Raw genomic sequence first — 14,135 nt, forward strand, 5'->3', positions numbered from 1 at the left:
CCCAAATGTCCAACAATGATAGACTGGATTACGAAAATGTGGCACATATACACCATGGAATACTATGCAGCCATAAAAAATGAGTTCATGTCCTTTGTAGGGACATGGATGAAACTGGAAACCATCATTCTCAGTAAACTATCGCAAGGACAAAAAACCAAACACCGCATGTTCTCACTCATAGGTGGGAATTGAACAATGAGAACTCATGGACACACTCCGGGGACTGTTGTGGGGTGGGGGCAGGGGGGAGGGACAGCATTAGGAGATATACTTAATGCTAAATGGTGAGTTAATGGGTGCAGCAAAACAACATGGCACATGGATACATATGTAACAAACCTGCACATTGTGCACATGTACTCTAAAACCTAAAGTATAACAATAAAAAAACACATTAAAAAAAAGGAGAAAAGGAAAAAATAAGAAATAAAAAATCAAAACAAACAAACAAAAAATCAGAAAAATATGTTTCTCCTCCGGGGCTCCTTTTCCTCCCTCCTTTTCTGTGATTTAAGCATTAAAATCGGACCCTCTGTCCTTTGTGTTTAACTTCTCCTCTTTTACTAGTTTCTTCTTCACATTTGAACATATTTTGGTCTTTCCTACCTTCATATTAAAATCTCCCTAAACTTCATGTCCATCTCAAGGCATCACCTTACCGTTTTCCTCTTCTTCAAAGCCAGATATTTTGAAACACTGTCTACACTCTTGGCTCACACTCCATACTCATTCATTTTCAGCTCACTGAAATTTCCCCCTTCTTACCCATCACTCTGCTAAACCACCCTCTCTCTCATCTGTCCTCTCTCTCTCTGGTTTTTGACATTCAGTCTTTATCTTATTTAACCTTTCTTGTGCTGGAGTGGACCTCTAAGACAATGTTGAGTAGGAGTTGGAATAGCAGGCATTCTTAGAGTGTTTTTGAATGAAAAGGGAATGCTGCTACTTTTTCGTCTAAATAATGTTAACTAGACATTCTTTAACCTCAGCTTAAAGAAGCTCTGTTTTGTTTTTAGTTAGTCAAGACTTTAAAAAAAAGACTAGCGATTGCATTTTATCAAATAATTGTTCCTGCAGCTACTACGATGACAGGTTCAATGAATACACAAATTCCATCAAGACAAAGCCTCACCCTCAAGACTGTTATTCCTCAAATAGTACCTTAGAGAAGACTTTAATAAGTCATTCTATTAGCCTGGCTGTTGATGGGACATGAAGTACATGTAACACCAGTGTGTCTCATAGTTATTCTTAGACCTCTGTTGCTATAAAATGAGTTCACTGATCCAAGACAATATCATGTGAAATATTTGTTGATACATCAGGTATTCTGCAAACACTCTGAATGGGAAAATCCAAAACTCATATTCACGATAGGTATTGATTATAGTAAAGACAATCTCTGTCCCCTCTCCCCACCACCCTGTGCAGAATTGACTGGTCTCCAGGTTGGGATTATCAGATAAAATATAAGATATACAATTTAAATTTAAATTTCAGATAAACGATGAAGAGGTTTGTTTTTTTTTTTCGTAAAAGATGTCCCAAATATTACATGGGACACCCGTATACTAAAGACATTCATTGTTTATCTGAAACTTAAATTTAACTGAGCACCTTGTAGTTTTATTTGCTGTATCTGGCAATCCAAGTCCTGGTAGCTGTCTGGTCTACCACAGGCATGTTGTCAGATCAAGGACTTAGCATATCTTACTGTTGTTGACCAGAGGGACATTCAGCAGTGGCAGTAGCTACATCAACCTTGGTGAGGCCCGTATTTTTGGGTCCAAGAATAGCCTCCATCCCTTACATCATGGAGACTCTGTCTATGAACAACTGTGGTACAGGAGTGGCTGAAGAGTGAAGCTGGATGACATTCATAGAATGAGTCATCCTGTCCACTTAGTCTCTGAGAGCATCCTTCAAGGTTAAACATAAAGATTCATATAATTTGCGCTATGCCAATTAGCCTATTGTCATGTCACATATTCAGAATTTTTACTCTTTCATTCTTGTTCCAAGCCCCTAACCTACTAGACAAACTTTTGCCACTGCCGAGGATTTTAGTAGATGTACCTATCGCCAGGCACTTCTCTCTCCCAAAAAAGTAAACAGCCAAGTGTATTGTTCAGAGCTTTTTCTAATACGAGGATTTTCCATTACACTATTCCATAGTGCTAGCTCTGAGTGGAGCTGTAATGCAGCAGTGGTTCATTACAGGTAGCTGTAATAAACCTGTACCTCTATTGGAACAGTACCTCTATTGCATTGACCCATATGTGAACGAGGTTTTCCCATCCATGAGTTGCTCATAGAGAACCGCTTATGAAGCCATACTGTGAGCTTACAAAGAGGGACTGATGTCATGGTAGTAGGGAACACAAAGGTCTGGCCTGCCTATTTATGAAACATATTAGTGTCTTCTGATTCTTTCCAGGCCTGATCCTAAATATGGCATTTTTAATCATATAATGCATTACTGTTGCCTTGCCTCATCTCATGACTTGGTGCAACTGATAACACAGGGCTCATGATGGGTAGTTCTAATTGCATAGACAGTGAGTGAACCTTCGTGAGGCCCTCAGTCACTAGGGTTAAGCCTGCCAGGAACTGTGGTGGGGTTTTTTTGTTTTTGTTTTTGTTTGAGATGGAGTTTTGCTCTTTTTGCCCAGGCTACAGTGCAATGGTATGATCTTGGCTCACTGCAAACTCTGCCTCCCAGGTTCAAATGATTCTCCTGTCTTAGCCTCCTGAGTAGCTGGGATTACAGGGGCCCACCACAATGCCTGGCTAAATTTTGGTATTTTTAGTAGAGACGGGGTTTCACCAGGTTGGCCAGGCTGGACTCGAACTCCTGACCTCAGGTGATCTGCCCACTGTGGCCTCCCAAACTGCTAGGATTACAGGCGTGAGCCACCGCGCCCAGCCAGGAATTGTGTTTTTAACAAAGGGTAGTTGTTTCCTGCAGAAAGCAGGACCTTACTTCAGAACTCTATGAGTCGGCCCTGCAATTTTCCTATGGGAATCTGCCAAAAATGCCTTTATAGCATCCTTATCCATAGTGGATACCTTTAATGCCTTCAAATCTGCTAGGTAATAGAGACTGAGCAGCAGAGCAACAGACTGCCTCAGCTGCAAGGTCAATGAGACAAATGGCTAAAGAAAAGGCACAGCTACAAAATAAATGTTGATAAAAAGGTAAAAATTTGAGAAGCACATTTTAGAGAAATTAAATTTAAAAATTTATATTGTAAAAGAACATAAAATAAATTAAGAATACTAAATTTTAAAATAGGAAATATCAACGTGAACTCATGACCTAAAATAAATATATTTTCCAGTTGAGCCACTAAAGCAGCCTATAGCCACATCATCTTCCCACCCACTGTTTTCAGGAGGAATATCAGATGGGTATCCTTAACTTTTTGTTTTCTAAATACTATTCTCTATTAGATGGAAATAAATTTTCTTGCAGAATAGGAGAGCCCTGGTCTCAGAACAGGAAACAATGCATTATGGGCCCAGAACCTGTTTTTATTGCCAGAAAAGGTGAACATTTCCCAAGTGTCTGAAGCAGTGGTGAAAGAAAGCCTGTTTAGAGCATGCAACATTTGGCCGGATTGTAACAAAGTAACAGAAAAAAAGAAAGTCACTACAGCTAAGTAAAAGAGGTCGAGTAGATAAAAAATAGAGTCTCTAAAAAAAAAAGTCAAAAATAGCGTACGAAAAGATAAAAGTTTACAGAAAGGGACATATAATAAAAATAAAGAATGAATAGGATATGTTTAGTAAATTTTTATTATGTTTTATTACCAGAGAGTATTATCCTCATAGCTGTTAATTTTTTTTATAATAAGAACTTTTTTTACACAAACATAAGCATTTTTTTTCTTCATGTGTAAGAGGAAAGCGTGGGTACAGAAAACAATTTGCTGAAGGAAGAAGGACCTATTCCCATGCAATGTCCTTATAGAAAGAGAGGCTCAAAGAGAAAGATAATAGAGGAGTTAAATATCTCAGAGGAGATGCTGTAGAGATTCAACATCTCATCGCCTAGGTGATAAAATTCTATATGATCTTAATAAAACATTATGAAATATATCGTAAACCAAGGCCAAAACAAACATCCTGTGACCGTGAATATTGGCCAAAGGAAGGAGTGCCCTATTAGAAAATATAATTGTGAAAATCCCATTGATGGAGCAAGTGACCCCATGCTTGAAGAGGAAACCTAATGTGACAAGTCCTGGCTTGGGGTTACAGTGCCGAAAAATTTGAATGACACATAATCTGCAGCCTTTCTGATGTGAAATGATTTCTATTCCCTTTGGTAGGATGAAAAAGATTACTATAATCCCAGGAAAGCACAAAATACAACGTAAAACACTGACAAAATAAATCAAACTAGAAATACTAAAACTTTTGTACTTGGTACAGAGTAGTACCACTATGGTTTGTAACCATAGTCAAATATATATATATATATACACGTTGTTTATAAAACCTCAAAAGCACTGAAGAAAATAGACATATTTGAATTGTAAATTCTTTTGAAGTTTGAAAAATTTGGCTGAAACCAATATTTGCATATCTAAGAATGCAAATGTCTACATGCAATTTCAAATGTCTGCATTTGGTCATTAGCAGCATTTAAATATTTAAAGGTTTGTGGGCTAAGTAGATTTAAAAGCTTAATATTTTTAACATTAAATGAGAGTAAGTGATAGTGACTACCACAATCAACAAAGGAAAACCACTGGAACATTAAAGATCACAGAAACAAATTTAAAATTTAAAAAATTGTTACTATGATACTCTAGTTACTATGATCTGTAATCTCTTAAAATTTTAAAAATAATCTACTAATTTATAAAATTGTAATGTCTCTTTTTTGTTTTCAGAAGTTCTTTTACAAATGTGACAGCCTCCCTTTCATAAGATTCCAGATATTTTATTATGGCATCTATTCCTACTTTTATGTCTTGAATCAGTTTTAATTATTTTACAGTGTTAGATTGTTTATCAAGTGTTTAGAATGTTTTTGCATCTTCCTCATGATTTGCATTTTCTCACATGGTCTGTGAGTACATACATCACCCGCCCTCCCATCCCCCTTGTGAGCTCATCTTCACTGTTGCCTCTGCAGTAGCACTTCTACTCCCCAGGGGATTCCTATGTGCCCTGTGTTGTAAAAGTGTCCTTACACTAGGGGTTTGCCTTTGCTTCCCTTGCGTCCCACATTTCATGAGTGTAGGACCAGATTTTACACAAAGGTTTCCATCTTAATTTCTCATACCTTGCAAGGAATGTATGTTTGAATTCTGTGTCTATGTATAATAAAAAGTTGGAGTTATGATTTCTCATGGGAGTTTTTCTTTTCCCCCCATCTTTTTTTGCTGCTGCCTTCTTGTTCCTTTTTTTCACCAGCTTGAGAATTTTTTTTTTTTTCACTGAAGGGGCAGCTTTTCTAGGAGCCGTCTCTAGATAAAGGTCTCAGTCAAGCTTTCTGCTTCCCCAGATTCAAGGCCACATCTGCTGTCCCTCTAAGGGTGACAAAACTCTTGAAGTCTCTGAAGAACGAGAAATTTTGTCTGTGGAGTGCAGCTTCAGTTCGTGCCTGAGCGTTTCATTGTGCCCTTTCTGATGTCCTGCCTTATGGATTTCAGACTTGCCAGCGCCTATAACTACATAAGCAGTATCAGCAGTTCTTTCTTATATGCATATATATGTGCACGCGCGCTCGCGTGTGTGTGTGTGTGTGTGTGTGTGTGTGTCTCCTATTGGCTCTGTTTCTCAGGTTGATCCCTGACTCATATATGTGACATTTTGTACTGGGTTTTATTTTATATATGCACAAGTAAACTATCTGCAAATATTGACACTTGTGTTTGCTTACTTCATTATTCAAAATAGGCTGAAAGAGATTTTGAGATCCTAAAGAATCTTAAAGAAGTAGTCCCTTAAAATAAATATCTTTATGTACAAGAAATCCACTATATGCTTTCTGGGAATATGGGCAATCAACGTGAATAGCACTCAGGGACTGGGCTGCAAGAGGACAGGGCTCTATCCCCTCAATTACTGCTGTATTTCCTGCTGTGTCTCAGCTCCCTGGGAAATACTCCTTCTAAGGACTAAAGCAGCACAGTCTCTCAATTACACACAACCTTCTCTTCACTCTTTTCACCCCCGATTTAGGGAGGAAACAGGGAACCATTATAAAAATACAAAGAGGACTGAAAACATGTAACAAGGGCCAGGAGCATAAAGCATAAGAGGAGATTGTGACTAAATCTTTATGGCCTAGAAAAAAGGAGACTCAGCAGGGAACATGATTACAGTCCATAAATGTCTTCAGGTAACCATATACATGACACAAGGGACTTGCTTACTGTGCGATAAAATGCTAAGACAAGACGAAATTGCATAGAGTTTTGGAATGAACTGTTTCAACAACAACAACAAAAAGGTTTTTGAACGTGTGAAATTAGAGAATGTGAGACACATGCTATGTAAGGCACTCACAGAAATGGTGAGACGAGCCGTCAGCTGATTTGGCATATAACAAGCCTCGTCTAAGGAATTCAAACACATTTTGATTGAAGTTACACAATATTACAACAAAACATGCAATGAAAACAAAATAAAAAGCAAAGATCTAGAAAGGACTTCATTTTCAACCGTTTACTTAAAATAGATTGTAAGTTTCCACATGTAATGTGAGAAAGGCTGGTTTATAAATTAGCAGTTTTTCTACCCCCAAGAGCTTGTGTCATTCCCAGCAGGGTCCTGCCAGCAAAGCAATAGCAGCAGCAGCATCCCCCAGAAGCTGATTAGAAATGAGGTATCTCAGGCCCCACCGCAAACCTAGTCACTAGAATCTGCATTTTAACAAGATCCCCCGATGATATACATGCAGATCAAGGTTTTGAAAAGCACTAGAAGAAAACAGTAATGCCTTTTATATGCCTTTGTGACCCTGAAACAGCTTAAAAGATTTAAGGTCATACAGGGAAATGAAATAACTCAACAGCATTCAAACCAATAATCTAATTAAAGAGGACAAAAGATCTGAACAGACATTTCTCAAAAGAAGACACACAAATGGACAATAGGTATACGAAAAAAATGCTCAACATCACTAATCATCATGGAAGTGCAAATCAAAACCACGATGAGATATCATCTCACACCAGTTAGAATGGATATTATCAAAAAGACAAACAAGGATGTGAAGAAAGGGCAACACTTATACACAGTCGGTGGGAATGTAAATTAGTACAATCATGATGGAAAACAATGTGGAGGTCCCTCAAAAGATTAAAAATAGAACTACCATGTGATCCAGCAATCCCACTGCAGGGTACATAACCAGAAGAAAGAAAATCAGTGTATCAAACAGATATCCGCACTCCCACGTTTATTGGGAGTGCAATACCCCAGATAGGAAATCAACCTCAGTGTCCACCAACGGATGGATGGACCAAGAAAATGTGGCATATATACACAATGGAGTATTATTCAGCCATAAAAAGGATGAAATCCTGACATTTGCAGCAACACAGGTGGAACTGGAGAACATTAGGTTAAGTAAAATAAGCCAGGCACAGAAAGACAGATAACACGTTCTGAAACGGCTGGTGGTAGCTGCCCTGAAGAAGTGGCAGTGGCCATGGCCCAGGCGACACTGTAGCCCAGATGGTACTTCAGCCACTGCTGCTGGGTCCCGATCGTGCCACACTCGGGCCTGCTGGTGAGGCCCCAGCCAGGTTTGTCGGGCAGGCAAGGGAGCCTTTCCTGCAGGCCTGAGGTGAAGCAATGCCCTTAAAGCAAATTAACTCTTATGGGGAAACTGAGGCTGGGAACAGCGTTGTCCCAAGGTCACTCCACCAAGAGAGAGCCTCAGCAGTGACGGCATGAACCCCAGATGTGGGAAACTGAGGCCTGGTCAGGAAGTGGGGCCTGGTCCGGGTAGTGCAGCAGGGTCAAGCCTGGATGATCCCAAATCCGCCCCCTTCCCTGGTGCGTGAGCGGCAGAGACCCCAGATCCACCCATGAGACCAGTGAGCTTGGTGTGGGGATGGAGAAACTGAGGCCCAGAGAGGCCAAGTGACTTGCCTGGGGGCACACTGCGTGGAAGGAGCTGGGCCTCAGACCTTGCCCCAAACGGAAGTGGGGCCCTGGAGGAGACTGGCTATGGGGGAATCTGAAAATAATGCCAGGGGCTGTTTGCTGAGCATGTGGTCGGAGCTGCAGAACCCTGGCCTCTGCCTTTGGAGGCAGGTCCACGTGTTACTTCCCTTTTATGGATGGGCAAGCTGAGGAAAGCTTTCCATAAAGCTTTCCATAAAGCTGGAAAGCTCCAGACACTGTTCTGGGGTCCAACAGTGCCTGGGGGCAGGTGTCTGTCACCAGAGCCTGTCTTCTACCCCCGGGGGAGCCCCAGCCTGGGACCCAGGTGAGTGGGGCCTTCTTCCCGCACAGTGGCAGGGAGAGTCCAGGAAGGAAGCTGCTGGTGAGGATTGACCGGGTAGACCCCCTCATCAAGGTGTTTACCGCCAGCACTGACAGCCCTCCCCCACGCCGGCCTCCAGAGGACCCTATGCCCGGGAACTCTGGGCACTGCTCCCTGCTCATTTAGGTCTGTTAGGGGGCGCGTGCTTGTTGCTTGTGGAAGGTGGCCCCATCGCGAGGTTTCTCAGACAGCAGGTCTCGAATGGCTCAGCGAACTGCATCTTTCACCAGTGTTCCCTTTCCCCAGGGTGACGTGGGGAACAAAAGAAAAAGACAAAAATATACCACATATTCTTACTGATAGAGAGGAGTTTAAAGAAAGCTGGTCTCATGGAGGTAGAGAGAATGGTGGTTTCAGTGTCCGGGAAAGGTGGGAAGAGGGCAGGTGAAGAGAATCTGCTTCATGGGTATGAAAATACAGTTCAATTGAAGAAATAACTTCTAGTTTTCCATAGCACAGTAGGGCGACTATAGTTGACAATAACTTATTGTACATTTTTAAATAACTAGAAGAGAAGATTTAGAATGTTCTCAACCCAAAGAAATGATCAAGGTGTGAGGTGATGGATATCCCAATAACCTGATTTGATTTTTTCCCTTTGTATGTATGTATCAGAATATCACATACACCCTGGAAATTTCTAAAATCATTATGCACCGTTTTTTTTTTTTTTTTTTTGAGACGGAGTCTCGCTCTGTCGCCCAGGCCGGAGTGCAGTGGCGCAATCTTGGCTCACTGCAAGCTCCGCCTCCTAGGTTCACGCCATTTTCCTGCCTCAGCCTCTCCTAGTAGCTGGGACTACAGGCTCCCGCCACCACGCCTGGCTAATTTTTTGTATTTTTAGTAGAGACGGTGTTTCACCATGGTCTCGATCTCCTGACCTCGTGATCCACCCACCTCGGCCTCCCAAAGTGCTGGGATTACAAGCGTGAGCCACCGCGCCCGGCCTATGCACCGATTTTTTAAAAAAAGGAAATTTCTTTACTGGAGAATCTTATCATCTAATTACTTCTTTGTCAAAATGATATATTGACTTATTAATTATGAAATGGCCCCCTAATCAATGATGATATTAATATCAATGTTTATGTTATTATAATTTAAATATCATTATTCTGTGCAGTATCAGTAAAGTCTGTCATTGGTTGAATTTGTGTTTTATATTGATATTGTTCTGATTTTCAATTTTTTAACTTTTTTAATTAATTTTATTAAAATCTTAAATTAGTTTAAAAATTTTATACTCTGCCAGTGGACACATATAGTAACAGTTGTAAAAAGAGTAATCTGGCTAGGAGAAATGCTACCCTTTAAATTGGAGTATGTCACTGAATGGTTTGCCTTTGCATAGCCTAATGAAAGTTAGCAAAAGAGAACTTGGCCACAGTGTGGCCCCGTAGGAAGAGGTAGGATGATTTTATGAAAAGCCCCCTGGGCTGAGAGCCACAACTCCTAAATCATTAGTTATCAGTCATGTATACTTGTTTGATCAGTTCATTTTGCAAGCCTCGGTTTACTTATTTGTAATAGACAAATAATATTTACCCTTCAGAATGAGAAGCTAATGATATGATGCACATGGAAGGGTTTTGTGAATTATTAAAGCCATGAAGGGATAGGAAGTTCTTTGGCATCTCAGTAGAAGACTAGCAATATACGATCACCTGTAATCCATTAAACTCTGATTCTGGCAGTTGTTGGCGTTATTGCAGAACACTTTTGTCCCTAATTTCTTAGAGATTAAAAAGAATTCTTGGCTGGGAGTGGTGGCTCACGCCTGTAATCCCAGCACTTTGGGAGGCAGAGGTGGGTGGATCACGAAGTCAAGAAATCAAGACCATCCTGGCCAACATGGTGAAACCCTGTCTCTACTAAAAATACAAAAATTAGCCTGGCCTGGTGGCATACCACCTGTAGTCCTAGCTAGTCAGAAGGCTGAGGCAAGAGAATCGGTTGAATCCAGCAGTCAGAGTTTGCAGTGAGCCAAGATCGCACCACTGCATTCCAGCCTGGCAACACAGAGCAAGACTCCATGTCAAAAAAAAAAAAGACTTCTTATTAAATTCTATTTTAGGAATCTAATGAAACTTTAGCTCTTAAGAAGCCTGGTTCCTTGCGAGAAGTTTAAGGCAGGAAGAGTAGGATGTGAATATTTGGCAACAGTGGCTGGCTTTCCCTTTGCCAAAAGAAAGAGGACCCTCTGCCCTTCAGATAGTTGTTGAGGTCCAGGTGCTTGATTCTATCAAGTACATGTTTCCAGAATATGGAGAAATAGGACCACTGATGTTATAAATATATCTGAATTCTTAAACCGAGGTTGAAACCTAGCATTTCATACATATCTTATTTGTGTCACAACAGCATCTTAAAATATTATTACCAACATTTAATAACTGAGATTCATGTGAAAAGCTGAGTTTTTCATGTCCTGAAAAATAGAAAGATCTGGCAACCTTAAATCCAGCTGCAAAAGGACAATACTCCACTATAACCAAACATGGATATCCAGGCCCCCGAGTACCATAATACCCATTCTCAGGCGCCATTCTTTATTTGCCCAATAGCCATTTGACTTAACAAGCTCTGACCCCTCTTTTAAAGGACTTCTCAGATTGCCTTAAGTTGATGCTAAGTGATGGTGAAGTATCTGTAGCAAGGTCAGGTTATCCACCTCTAAGGCTGGCCCAGTATGCCGGCCTGGCTCACTGAAATTCATGTGCTCCAGGACTTAATGTCAAGAGACCAAGCCCCTCAGCATCAAAGAACGGCTGCTCAGGTATGAAGGGCTCCTTAGCTATGCTTGGACCTTAATTCAACTCACAGGGAATAACGTAAGATTCTTCTACTGCCTGGATATGTGCGGATGGCCTCAGGAATATTTACTAAAAATATTCCTCTTTCTTTCACATGTTTTTCCTTTTTCTGAAGCCTTTCTTTGTCCAGGCCAACTAATAGTTCGCTGACGCTGCTCCTTCCTCCTGGCTCAGAACTAAACTCACAAAGAATGAAACCGGAAGAAGGTATATCTGAGGAAATGGAGGTGACTCAGCCAAGGAAATGGGGCTGCTGGAGAAGTGCTGCCCTGCTAGACAAAGTGGTATTCCCATAGCATCGTATCTCTGATAGGACACATGCAATCGTATTCATTGGTATTACCTTTTAGCAGCCATCTTTGGAACTAGCATCTGGCCGGGCGCGGTGGCTCACGCTTGTAATCCCAGCACTTTGGGAGGCCGAGGCGGGCGGATCACGAAGTCGGGAGATCGAGACCACAGTGAAACCCCGTCTCTACTAAAAATACAAAAAATTAGCCAGGCGTGGTGGCCGGCGCCTGTAGTCCCAGCTACTCGGAGAGGCTGAGGCAGGAGAATGGCGTGAACCCGGGAGGCGGAGCTTGCAGTGAGCCGAGATCGCGCCACTGCACTCCAGCCTGGGTGACAGAGCGAGACTCTGTCTCACAAATTAAAAAAAAAAAAAAAAAAAAAAAAAGAACTAGCATCAAATCCAAAATGACTTCTGATTTGATTCATATACATTGATTTCTTCTCCTCTACCCCATAAAAGATCAGATAGCCATCTTTTATTTGGCAAACAACAATTTTTATGATAAAAATAAAATGACCACAAAGAGAGGATAGACAAGTATGAAGTTAACCACACAGATCCAGTGAAAAAGTTGCCTGAAATGGGGTATTCACACACTTTCCCCAAAATTTAATAAATGCCGTTGGAGTCAAGATAAATGTGTGGAGATCTATTATTGATTTAATTAATTAAAGTCTATAAGCGGTTATCAGAGTTGACAATAACAACTCAGATTTGTTCCAGTTGCTAAAGTGCTGATAGTAGCACATGGCTTGATTTGACTCTTTGGGCCCAGACAGAAGGGCTTATGGGAGTGAATTCTGGATTAGCCACTGGTTCTGTGGATGTGTGCAGGAGTTGATGGAATGTGACGGGGGAAGTATGATCTGTGCCAACTACTATAACATTGATTGTCTTATTACTGTTAGCAAGAATCTAAATAAATAGACTTTATATGCTCTTAATGAAGGGAAAATTATCTATAGCCTGCAGTGTTCCAAGTGTGTCCCAGTCCACACACTTTTATTGTGCCAAGCTCAGAACTAGGTACTAAACCCTATTTTCTAAGACATGGCAATATAGTTAGAGAAGGCAGGGAAATTCACTATTCTCTCGGGCCTATAGCCGTTCCCACTATCATCTTTAATCCATGAAAGTAGTAATTGTTGTACCCCCAAAATATGCACAGTGTCTGAGACATGGCAAATTCTTGATAAATATATGATGCTTGAATAAATGGATGGATCAGTATGAAACTACATGTTAACAAAATACGATGAGGGTGATTTTTACATATTAATAAATGTTGAAACTCAAAGTTATCAATGATGTAATTGGCAGGCCCTCAAGTCTCACACTGAGTGGCCTGGACCACACTCCCCAACTCAGGACCTATGTAAAATCATCCATTCTCTTTCCTTTTATTTATTCACTTAGATTGTTAGTCATCCTCATCCCCTGATGATCTTTGGAATTCAAAGAAGGAAAATTATATTTTGTTCTTAAAAAGATGGGCTCGTAGAGTAGAATCATCATGAGTTTAATATTCAAAATTTCTGAAAATCTATAACAGGCAATATTAATTAGGTTATTTTTCAGTGAAATATGCCAGAAGTTTCCTTCACGCTGTTTTTAATTTCATATTCACCTAGGTGCAGTATTAAAGAGAAAATCTCAAAAATGAATTTTGATATATGTAAATAGGTCACTCTTCACCTGATCTGCCCTCCTCCTTCCAAGAAAGGCATCCTACCTTCTTCCTGCACTGGTGTCTGGAAGATAGCCAAACTCTGAATTGCACAGGATCATTTCCCAAATGCAGTTTTGTGCAGAAACAGAATCCCGGTGAAACCATTCAGGTGAGAAGTGCAGTGGCACACAGGCATGAGGATCCTCACTCTGGCCATCAGAGCCAACCTCCTGCTCAGATGAATGAATCCACCCCCTCCCAAATGACTGCCCTAATGTTTAAAACAAAGCCCAGTGCACCACGGAGATTCAGGACATTTGTGTTGCTGAGGCTTTTTCTAACATATTTTTAAAATCTGTGCTGTTTAAAATATAGTTTTCTCCTCATTCTATTTTCTTAATCCTTTATACTAAATTCACAAAATACATTTAACTTATGTATAACATTTACGCAGAAATAGGCTTTTTGCCTCTTCCTCAAAGTAAATAGCTGTTAATTACTCTGGTGCTGGAGTTAGAAAAACTTAGATTGTATGAGGATTGTACCAGTTTAATAAAACAGGACAGAAAAACAGCCAACATGGTGTCACCATTACACTGATTGTTTTCTGTAGATACACAGAATATATGAATAATAATGTTTCTTTTCATAACTCTTGCTGACTTGAAGGCATGATCGAATAGTATATTTCTGATTAATCCAGGGCCCAGTCCACATAGGCACATGTGCAGAGTTCTGATAAGGTGAAGAAAGATGTGTTTCCATGTCAACAATTTAAAGGTTGGAACTATTTTGAGTTGTTAATATAAACTTTGATATTAGCTCATTGACTTTGATGGTTTG

The sequence above is a fragment of the Hylobates moloch genome, unplaced genomic scaffold (genome assembly GCF_009828535.3).
Source record: "Hylobates moloch isolate HMO894 unplaced genomic scaffold, HMol_V3 SCAFFOLD_6, whole genome shotgun sequence".
In the NCBI taxonomy this organism is placed as follows: Eukaryota; Metazoa; Chordata; class Mammalia; order Primates; family Hylobatidae; genus Hylobates; species Hylobates moloch.